General features: G+C 45.1%; 20 non-coding genes across 20 annotated transcripts; all 20 read right to left on the bottom strand.

Moving 5' to 3' along the window:
• Positions 1–538: 538 nt before the first annotated feature.
• Positions 539–611, bottom strand: trnak-uuu (transfer RNA lysine (anticodon UUU)). Its single transcript has one exon. It is a non-coding gene; the product is annotated as a tRNA-Lys (tRNA).
• Positions 612–1,013: 402 nt separating this feature from the next.
• trnaf-gaa (transfer RNA phenylalanine (anticodon GAA)) lies at positions 1,014–1,086 on the bottom strand. Its single transcript has one exon. It is a non-coding gene; the product is annotated as a tRNA-Phe (tRNA).
• A 277-nt stretch (positions 1,087–1,363) lies between these two features.
• Positions 1,364–1,436, bottom strand: trnak-uuu (transfer RNA lysine (anticodon UUU)). Its single transcript has one exon. It is a non-coding gene; the product is annotated as a tRNA-Lys (tRNA).
• A 404-nt stretch (positions 1,437–1,840) lies between these two features.
• On the bottom strand, positions 1,841–1,913 carry trnaf-gaa (transfer RNA phenylalanine (anticodon GAA)). The gene has a single exon. It is a non-coding gene; the product is annotated as a tRNA-Phe (tRNA).
• Positions 1,914–2,181: 268 nt separating this feature from the next.
• Positions 2,182–2,254, bottom strand: trnak-uuu (transfer RNA lysine (anticodon UUU)). Its single transcript has one exon. It is a non-coding gene; the product is annotated as a tRNA-Lys (tRNA).
• Positions 2,255–2,658: 404 nt separating this feature from the next.
• trnaf-gaa (transfer RNA phenylalanine (anticodon GAA)) lies at positions 2,659–2,731 on the bottom strand. Its single transcript has one exon. It is a non-coding gene; the product is annotated as a tRNA-Phe (tRNA).
• A 283-nt stretch (positions 2,732–3,014) lies between these two features.
• On the bottom strand, positions 3,015–3,087 carry trnak-uuu (transfer RNA lysine (anticodon UUU)). The gene has a single exon. It is a non-coding gene; the product is annotated as a tRNA-Lys (tRNA).
• A 402-nt stretch (positions 3,088–3,489) lies between these two features.
• Positions 3,490–3,562, bottom strand: trnaf-gaa (transfer RNA phenylalanine (anticodon GAA)). Its single transcript has one exon. It is a non-coding gene; the product is annotated as a tRNA-Phe (tRNA).
• A 277-nt stretch (positions 3,563–3,839) lies between these two features.
• trnak-uuu (transfer RNA lysine (anticodon UUU)) lies at positions 3,840–3,912 on the bottom strand. Its single transcript has one exon. It is a non-coding gene; the product is annotated as a tRNA-Lys (tRNA).
• A 404-nt stretch (positions 3,913–4,316) lies between these two features.
• Positions 4,317–4,389, bottom strand: trnaf-gaa (transfer RNA phenylalanine (anticodon GAA)). The gene has a single exon. It is a non-coding gene; the product is annotated as a tRNA-Phe (tRNA).
• A 268-nt stretch (positions 4,390–4,657) lies between these two features.
• trnak-uuu (transfer RNA lysine (anticodon UUU)) lies at positions 4,658–4,730 on the bottom strand. Its single transcript has one exon. It is a non-coding gene; the product is annotated as a tRNA-Lys (tRNA).
• A 404-nt stretch (positions 4,731–5,134) lies between these two features.
• Positions 5,135–5,207, bottom strand: trnaf-gaa (transfer RNA phenylalanine (anticodon GAA)). The gene has a single exon. It is a non-coding gene; the product is annotated as a tRNA-Phe (tRNA).
• A 283-nt stretch (positions 5,208–5,490) lies between these two features.
• On the bottom strand, positions 5,491–5,563 carry trnak-uuu (transfer RNA lysine (anticodon UUU)). The gene has a single exon. It is a non-coding gene; the product is annotated as a tRNA-Lys (tRNA).
• A 402-nt stretch (positions 5,564–5,965) lies between these two features.
• Positions 5,966–6,038, bottom strand: trnaf-gaa (transfer RNA phenylalanine (anticodon GAA)). The gene has a single exon. It is a non-coding gene; the product is annotated as a tRNA-Phe (tRNA).
• A 277-nt stretch (positions 6,039–6,315) lies between these two features.
• On the bottom strand, positions 6,316–6,388 carry trnak-uuu (transfer RNA lysine (anticodon UUU)). Its single transcript has one exon. It is a non-coding gene; the product is annotated as a tRNA-Lys (tRNA).
• Positions 6,389–6,792: 404 nt separating this feature from the next.
• On the bottom strand, positions 6,793–6,865 carry trnaf-gaa (transfer RNA phenylalanine (anticodon GAA)). The gene has a single exon. It is a non-coding gene; the product is annotated as a tRNA-Phe (tRNA).
• A 283-nt stretch (positions 6,866–7,148) lies between these two features.
• On the bottom strand, positions 7,149–7,221 carry trnak-uuu (transfer RNA lysine (anticodon UUU)). The gene has a single exon. It is a non-coding gene; the product is annotated as a tRNA-Lys (tRNA).
• A 404-nt stretch (positions 7,222–7,625) lies between these two features.
• trnaf-gaa (transfer RNA phenylalanine (anticodon GAA)) lies at positions 7,626–7,698 on the bottom strand. The gene has a single exon. It is a non-coding gene; the product is annotated as a tRNA-Phe (tRNA).
• A 277-nt stretch (positions 7,699–7,975) lies between these two features.
• Positions 7,976–8,048, bottom strand: trnak-uuu (transfer RNA lysine (anticodon UUU)). The gene has a single exon. It is a non-coding gene; the product is annotated as a tRNA-Lys (tRNA).
• Positions 8,049–8,450: 402 nt separating this feature from the next.
• trnaf-gaa (transfer RNA phenylalanine (anticodon GAA)) lies at positions 8,451–8,523 on the bottom strand. Its single transcript has one exon. It is a non-coding gene; the product is annotated as a tRNA-Phe (tRNA).
• Positions 8,524–8,635: the final 112 nt, after the last annotated feature.

Genomic DNA, 8,635 nt, shown 5'->3' with positions numbered 1-8,635 from the left:
GTGTGCGTGTTCATTTTAAAACGGTTTGGTTTGTTACATATATTATGGTTGTAGCCAATAAATCAAATGTGTGCACCTGTTAAAAATGCTACCTTTCATCATAGAAAAGAAAAAAAAAACACTAAAAAAACTTACAAATTACGTGAGTTTGCGTACATGTTACTTGGCTGGTCCGACATGTAGGTCATTAGCCAAAAACTCAGAGGTTACTGGTAGTTTTTCAGTCTAACGCTCTCCCAACTGAGCTATTTCGGCTGCCCGTTACACCATTGCACAGTCTGTCAAACTAATGGATGCTTTAACAGCAAAGACCCAGAGGGGGCGGGATGTGCAGACAGTTGGGCCTGTCGACTTTGTCTAGAATGAGATGAAGTGGGAAAATATCTCTTACTTGTGAAATCCTCTTTCATGCTTGGCACATATGGCATCTCTCGTGAAAACAAAACCTAAAAAACCCAACACAGCTGAAAGGTAACATCGATCGCTGCACCGTTCTTTGAAAGAACTGTGTGCGTGCAGTGCAAGGAGAAGGTGGCATCACCTGAACAGGGACTTGAACACTGGACCCTCAGATTAAAAGTCTGATGCTCTACCGTCTGAGCTACCCAGGCCCGTGGGACAAGGAATCTGCTCCAGAAATAAAAGAATGGCGACAACTACTTGCAGTAAAAGGTTTCATCCCTTTCTTCAAGGTTCTTTTCGGGATGTATTTCTTGCCCAACGTAGGTCCAGAATTCCACTCTGTCTTTTGCTTCACTAACATTGAGACAATTTCAATGTCCGGATCACAAAATGTTGAACGCACCAAAATTGGACATTGAACTCGGATTTTGTTTTCTTCCCTGCGTGCCTGGAAATTCTTTTTCAACATTTTTCTCAGCAGTTTCAATCACAGAACCCCCCTCCAAACACATATACACAAACGTCAGTTCATTCGGTTCTTTTCTTCTCATTCAGCCAGAGGATAAAACAGCCATTCCTAAATTGGCTCTGACCTAAAACACGGACAAACTTGCCGAAACCCGGGATTGAACCAGGGACCTTTAGATCTTCAGTCTAACGCTCTCCCAACTGAGCTATTTCGGCTGCCCGTAACACCATTGCACAGTCCGTCAAACTAATGGATGCTTTAAATGCAAATCCCCAGAGGGGGCGGGATGTGCAGACAGTTGGGCCTGTCGACTTTGTCTAGAATGAGATGAAGTGGGAAAATATCTCTTACTTGTGAAATCCTCTTTCATGCTTGGCACATATGGCATCTCTCGTGAAAACAAAACCTAAAAAACCCAACACAGCTGAAAGGTAACATCGAGCGCTGCACCGTTCTTTGAAAGAACTGTGTGCGTGCAGTGCAAGGAGGCATCGCCTGAACAGGGACTTGAACCCTGGACCCTCAGATTAAAAGTCTGATGCTCTACCGTCTGAGCTACCCAGGCCCATGGGACAAGGAATCTGCTCCAAAAATAAAAGAATGGCGACAACTAGTTGCAGTAAAAGGTTTCATCCCTTTCTTCAAGGTTCTTTTCGGGATGTATTTCTTGCCCAACGTAGGTCCAGAATTCCACTCTGTCTTTTGCTTCACTAACATTGAGACAATTTCAATGTCCGGATCACAAAATGTTGAACGCACCAAAATTGGACATTGAACTCGGATTTTGTTTTCTTCCCTGCGTGCCTGGAAATTCTTTTTCAACGTTTTTCTCAGCAGTTTCAATCACAGAACCCCCCTCCAAACACATATACACACACACGTCAGTTCATTCGGTTCTTTTCTTCTCATTCAGCCAGGGGATAAAACAGCCATTCCTATGTTGGCTCTGACCTAAAATACGGACCAACTTGCCGAAACCCGGGATTGAACCAGGGACCTTTAGATCTTCAGTCTAACGCTCTCCAAACTGAGCTATTTCGGCTGCCCGTTACACCATTGCACAGTCCGTCAAACTAATGGATGCTTTAACAGCAAAGCCCCAGAGGGGGCGGGATGTGCAGACAGTTGGGCCTGTGGACTTTGTCTAGAATGAGATGAAGTGGGAAAATATCTCTTACTTGTGAAATCCTCTTTCATGCTTGGCACATATTGCATCTCTCGTGAAAACAAAACCTAAAACAGATGAAAGGTAACATCGATCGCTGCACCGTTCTTTGAAAGAACTGTGTGCGTGCAGTGCAAGGAGGCATCGCCTGAACAGGGACTTGAACCCTGGACCCTCAGATTAAAAGTCTGATGCTCTACCGTCTGAGCTACCCAGGCCCATGGGACAAGGAATCTGCTCCAGAAATAAAAGAATGACGACAACTACTTGCAGTAAAAGGTTTCATCCCTTTCTTCAAGGTTCTTTTCGGGATGTATTTCTTGCCCAACGTAGGTCCAGAATTCCACTCTGTCTTTTGCTTCACTAACATTGAGACAATTTCAATGTCCGGATCACAAAATGTTGAATGCACCAAAATTGGACATTGAACTCGGATTTTGTTTTCTTCCCTGCGTGCCTGGAAATTCTTTTTCAACATTTTTCTCAGCAGTTTCAATCACAGAACCCCCCTCCAAACACATATACACACACACGTCAGTTCATTCGGTTCTTTTCTTCTCATTCAGCCAGGGGATAAAACAGCCATTCCTATGTTGGCTCTGACCTAAAATACGGACCAACTTGCCGAAACCCGGGATTGAACCAGGGACCTTTAGATCTTCAGTCTAACGCTCTCCCAACTGAGCTATTTCGGCTGCCCGCTACAGCATTGCACAGTCCATCAAACTAATGGATGCTTTAACAGCAAAGCCCCAGAGGGGGCGGGATGTGCAGACAGTTGGGCCTGTGGACTTTGTCTAGAATGAGATGAAGTGGGAAAATATCTCTCACTTGTGAAATCCTCTTTCATGCTTGGCACATATGGCATCTCTCGTGAAAACAAAACCTAAAAAACCCAACACAGCTGAAAGGTAACATCGATCGCTGCACCGTTCTTTGAAAGAACTGTGTGCGTGCAGTGCAAGGAGAAGGTGGCATCGCCTGAACAGGGACTTGAACCCTGGACCCTCAGATTAAAAGTCTGATGCTCTACCGTCTGAGCTACCCAGGCCCATGGGACAAGGAATCTGCTCCAGAAATAAAAGAATGGCGACAACTAGTTGCAGTAAAAGGTTTCATCCCTTTCTTCAAGGTTCTTTTCGGGATGTATTTCTTGCCCAACGTAGGTCCAGAATTCCACTCTGTCTTTTGCTTCACTAACATTGAGACAATTTCAATGTCCGGATCACAAAATGTTGAACGCACCAAAATTGGACATTGAACTCGGATTTTGTTTTCTTCCCTGCGTGCCTGGAAATTCTTTTTCAACGTTTTTCTCAGCAGCTTCAATCACAGAACCCCCCTCCAAACACATATACACACACGTCAGTTCATTCGGTTCTTTTCTTCTCATTCAGCCAGGGGATAAAACAGCCATTCCTATGTTGGCTCTGACCTAAAATACGGACCAACTTGCCGAAACCCGGGATTGAACCAGGGACCTTTAGATCTTCAGTCTAACGCTCTCCCCACTGAGCTATTTCGGCTGCCCGTTACACCATTGCACAGTCTGTCAAACTAATGGATGCTTTAACAGCAAAGCCCCAGAGGGGGCGGGATGTGCAGACAGTTGGGCCTGTGGACTTTGTCTAGAATGAGATGAAGTGGGAAAATATCTCTTACTTGTGAAATCCTCTTTCATGCTTGGCACATATGGCATCTCTCGTGAAAACAAAACCTAAAAATCCCAACACAGCTGAAAGGTAACATCGATCGCTGCACCGTTCTTTGAAAGAACTGTGTGCGTGCAGTGCAAGGAGGCATCGCCTGAACAGGGACTTGAACCCTGGACCCTCAGATTAAAAGTCTGATGCTCTACCGTCTGAGCTACCCAGGCCCATGGGACAAGGAATCTGCTCCAGAAATAAAAGAATGGCGACAACTACTTGCAGTAAAAGGTTTCATCCCTTTCTTCAAGGTTCTTTTCGGGATGTATTTCTTGCCCAACGTAGGTCCAGAATTCCACTCTGTCTTTTGCTTCACTAACATTGAGACAATTTCAATGTCCGGATCACAAAATGTTGAACGCACCAAAATTGGACATTGAACTCGGATTTTGTTTTCTTCCCTGCGTGCCTGGAAATTCTTTTTCAACGTTTTTCTCAGCAGTTTCAATCACAGAACCCCCCTCCAAACACATATACACACACACGTCAGTTCATTCGGTTCTTTTCTTCTCATTCAGCCAGGGGATAAAACAGCCATTCCTATGTTGGCTCTGACCTAAAATACGGAGCAACTTGCCGAAACCCGGGATTGAACCAGGGACCTTTAGATCTTCAGTCTAACGCTCTCCAAACTGAGCTATTTCGGCTGCCCGTTACACCATTGCACAGTCCGTCAAACTAATGGATGCTTTAACAGCAAAGCCCCAGAGGGGGCGGGATGTGCAGACAGTTGGGCCTGTGGACTTTGTCTAGAATGAGATGAAGTGGGAAAATATCTCTTACTTGTGAAATCCTCTTTCATGCTTGGCACATATTGCATCTCTCGTGAAAACAAAACCTAAAACAGCTGAAAGGTAACATCGATCGCTGCACCGTTCTTTGAAAGAACTGTGTGCGTGCAGTGCAAGGAGGCATCGCCTGAACAGGGACTTGAACCCTGGACCCTCAGATTAAAAGTCTGATGCTCTACCGTCTGAGCTACCCAGGCCCATGGGACAAGGAATCTGCTCCAGAAATAAAAGAATGACGACAACTACTTGCAGTAAAAGGTTTCATCCCTTTCTTCAAGGTTCTTTTCGGGATGTATTTCTTGCCCAACGTAGGTCCAGAATTCCACTCTGTCTTTTGCTTCACTAACATTGAGACAATTTCAATGTCCGGATCACAAAATGTTGAATGCACCAAAATTGGACATTGAACTCGGATTTTGTTTTCTTCCCTGCGTGCCTGGAAATTCTTTTTCAACATTTTTCTCAGCAGTTTCAATCACAGAACCCCGCTCCAAACACATATACACACACACGTCAGTTCATTCGGTTCTTTTCTTCTCATTCAGCCAGGGGATAAAACAGCCATTCCTATTTTGGCTCTGACCTAAAATACGGACAAACTTGCCGAAACCCGGGATTGAACCAGGGACCTGTAGATCTTCAGTCTAACGCTCTCCCAACTGAGCTATTTCGGCTGCCCTTTACACCATTGCACAGTCCGTCAAACTAATGGATGCTTTAACAGCAAAGCCCCAGAGGGGGCGGGATGTGCAGGCAGTTGGGCCTGTGGACTTTGTCTAGAATGAGATGAAGTGGGAAAATATCTCTTACTTGTGAAATCCTCTTTCATGCTTGGCACACATGGCATCTCTCGTGAAAACAAAACCTAAAAAACCCAACACAGCTGAAAGGTAACATCGATCGCTGCACCGTTCTTTGAAAGAACTGTGTGCGTGCAGTGCAAGGAGAAGGTGGCATCACCTGAACAGGGACTTGAACCCTGGACCCTCAGATTAAAAGTCTGATGCTCTACCGTCTGAGCTACCCAGGCCCATGGGACAAGGAATCTGCTCCAAAAATAAAAGAATGGCGACAACTACTTGCAGTAAAAGGTTTCATCCCTTTCTTCAAGGTTCTTTTCGGGATGTATTTCTTGCCCAACGTAGGTCCAGAATTCCACTCTGTCTTTTGCTTCACTAACATTGAGACAATTTCAATGTCCGGATCACAAAATGTTGAACGCACCAAAATTGGACATTGAACTCGGATTTTGTTTTCTTCCCTGCGTGCCTGGAAATTCTTTTTCAACATTTTTCTCAGCAGTTTCAATCACAGAACCACCCTCCAAACACATATACACACACGTCAGTTCATTCGGTTCTTTTCTTCTCATTCAGCCAGGGGATAAAACAGCCATTCCTATGTTGGCTCTGACCTAAAATACGGACAAACTTGCCGAAACCCGGGATTGAACCAGGGACCTTTAGATCTTCAGTCTAACGCTCTCCCAACTGAGCTATTTCGGCTGCCCGTTACACCATTGCAAAGTCCGTCAAACTAATGGATGCTTTAACAGCAAAGCCCCAGAGGGGGCGGGATGTGCAGACAGTTGGGCCTGTGGACTTTGTCTAGAATGAGATGAAGTGGGAAAATATCTCTTACTTGTGAAATCCTCTTTCATGCTTGGCACATATGGCATCTCTCGTGAAAACAAAACCTAAAAATCCCAACACAGCTGAAAGGTAACATCGATCGCTGCACAGTTCTTTGAAAGAACTGTGTGCGTGCAGTGCAAGGAGGCATTGCCTGAACAAGGACTTGAACCCTGGACCCTCAGATTAAAAGTCTGATGCTCTACCGTCTGAGCTACCCAGGCCCATGGGACAAGGAATCTGCTCCAGAAATAAAAGAATGGCGACAACTACTTGCAGTAAAAGGTTTCATCCCTTTCTTCAAGGTTCTTTTCGGGATGTATTTCTTGCCCAACGTAGGTCCAGAATTCCACTCTGTCTTTTGCTTCACTAACATTGAGACAATTTCAATGTCTGGATCACAAAATGTTGAACGCACCAAAATTGGACATTGAACTCAGATTTTGTTTTCTTCCATGCGTGCCTGGAAATTCTTTTTCAACGTTTTTCTCAGCAGTTTCAATCACAGAACCCCGCTCCAAACACATATACACACACACGTCAGTTCATTCGGTTCTTTTCTTCTCATTCAGCCAGGGGATAAAACAGCCATTCCTATGTTGGCTCTGACCTAAAATACGGACAAACTTGCCGAAACCCGGGATTGAACCAGGGACCTTTAGATCTTCAGTCTAACGCTCTCCCAACTGAGCTATTTCGGCTGCCCGTTACACCATTGCACAGTCCGTCAAACTAATGGATGCTTTAACAGCAAAGCCCCAGAGGGGGCGGGATGTGCAGGCAGTTGGGCCTGTGGACTTTGTCTAGAATGAGATGAAGTGGGAAAATATCTCTTACTTGTGAAATCCTCTTTCATGCTTGGCACATATGGCATCTCTCGTGAAAACAAAACCTAAAAAACCCAACACAGCTGAAAGGTAACATCGATCGCTGCACCGTTCTTTGAAAGAACTGTGTGCGTGCAGTGCAAGGAGAAGGTGGCATCGCCTGAACAGGGACTTGAACCCTGGACCCTCAGATTAAAAGTCTGATGCTCTACCGTCTGAGCTACCCAGGCCCATGGGACAAGGAATCTGCTCCAGAAATAAAAGAATGGCGACAACTACTTGCAGTAAAAGGTTTCATCCCTTTCTTCAAGGTTCTTTTCGGGATGTATTTCTTGCCCAACGTAGGTCCAGAATTCCACTCTGTCTTTTGCTTCACTAACATTGAGACAATTTCAATGTCTGGATCACAAAATGTTGAACGCACCAAAATTGGACATTGAACTCAGATTTTGTTTTCTTCCATGCGCGCCTGGAAATTCTTTTTCAACGTTTTTCTCAGCAGTTTCAATCACAGAACCCCGCTCCAAACACATATACACACACACGTCAGTTCATTCGGTTCTTTTCTTCTCATTCAGCCAGGGGATAAAACAGCCATTCCTATGTTGGCTCTGACCTAAAATACGGACAAACTTGCCGAAACCCGGGATTGAACCAGGGACCTTTAGATCTTCAGTCTAACGCTCTCCCAACTGAGCTATTTCGGCTGCCCGTTACACCATTGCACAGTCCGTCAAACTAATGGATGCTTTAACAGCAAAGCCCCAGAGGGGGCGGGATGTGCAGGCAGTTGGGCCTGTGGACTTTGTCTAGAATGAGATGAAGTGGGAAAATATCTCTTACTTGTGAAATCCTCTTTCATGCTTGGCACATATGGCATCTCTCGTGAAAACAAAACCTAAAAAACCCAACACAGCTGAAAGGTAACATCGATTGCTGCACCGTTCTTTGAAAGAACTGTGTGCGTGCAGTGCAAGGAGGCATCGCCTGAACAGGGACTTGAACCCTGGACCCTCAGATTAAAAGTCTGATGCTCTACCGTCTGAGCTACCCAGGCCCATGGGACAAGGAATCTGCTCCAGAAATAAAAGAATGGCGACAACTACTTGCAGTAAAAGGTTTCATCCCTTTCTTCAAGGTTCTTTTCGGGATGTATTTCTTGCCCAACGTAGGTCCAGAATTCCACTCTGTCTTTTGCTTCACTAACATTGAGACAATTTCAATGTCCGGATCACAAAATGTTGAACGCACCAAAATTGGACATTGAACTCGGATTTTGTTTTCTTCCCTGCGTGCCTGGAAATTCTTTTTCAACATTTTTCTCAGCAGTTTCAATCACAGAACCCCCCTCCAAACACATATACACACACGTCAGTTCATTCGGTTCTTTTCTTCTCATTCAGCCAGGGGATAAAACAGCCATTCCTATGTTGGCTCTGACCTAAAATACGGACCAACTTGCCGAAACCCGGGATTGAACCAGGGACCTTTAGATCTTCAGTCTAACGCTCTCCCAACTGAGCTATTTCGGCTGCCCGTTACACCATTGCACAGTCCGTCAAACTAATTGATGCTTTAACAGCAAAGCCCCAGAGGGGGCGGGATGTGCAGACAGTTGGGCCTGTGGACTTTGTCTAGAATGAG

The sequence above is a fragment of the Nelusetta ayraudi genome, unplaced genomic scaffold, assembly GCF_046127955.1.
Source record: "Nelusetta ayraudi isolate G7.1 ecotype Tasmania unplaced genomic scaffold, CSIRO-AGI_Nayr_v1 ptg000042l, whole genome shotgun sequence".
NCBI classification, from domain to species: domain Eukaryota; kingdom Metazoa; phylum Chordata; class Actinopteri; order Tetraodontiformes; family Monacanthidae; genus Nelusetta; species Nelusetta ayraudi.
The sequence above is the reverse complement of the archived record's forward strand: the minus strand, read 5'-3'. Positions and strand labels throughout refer to the sequence as shown.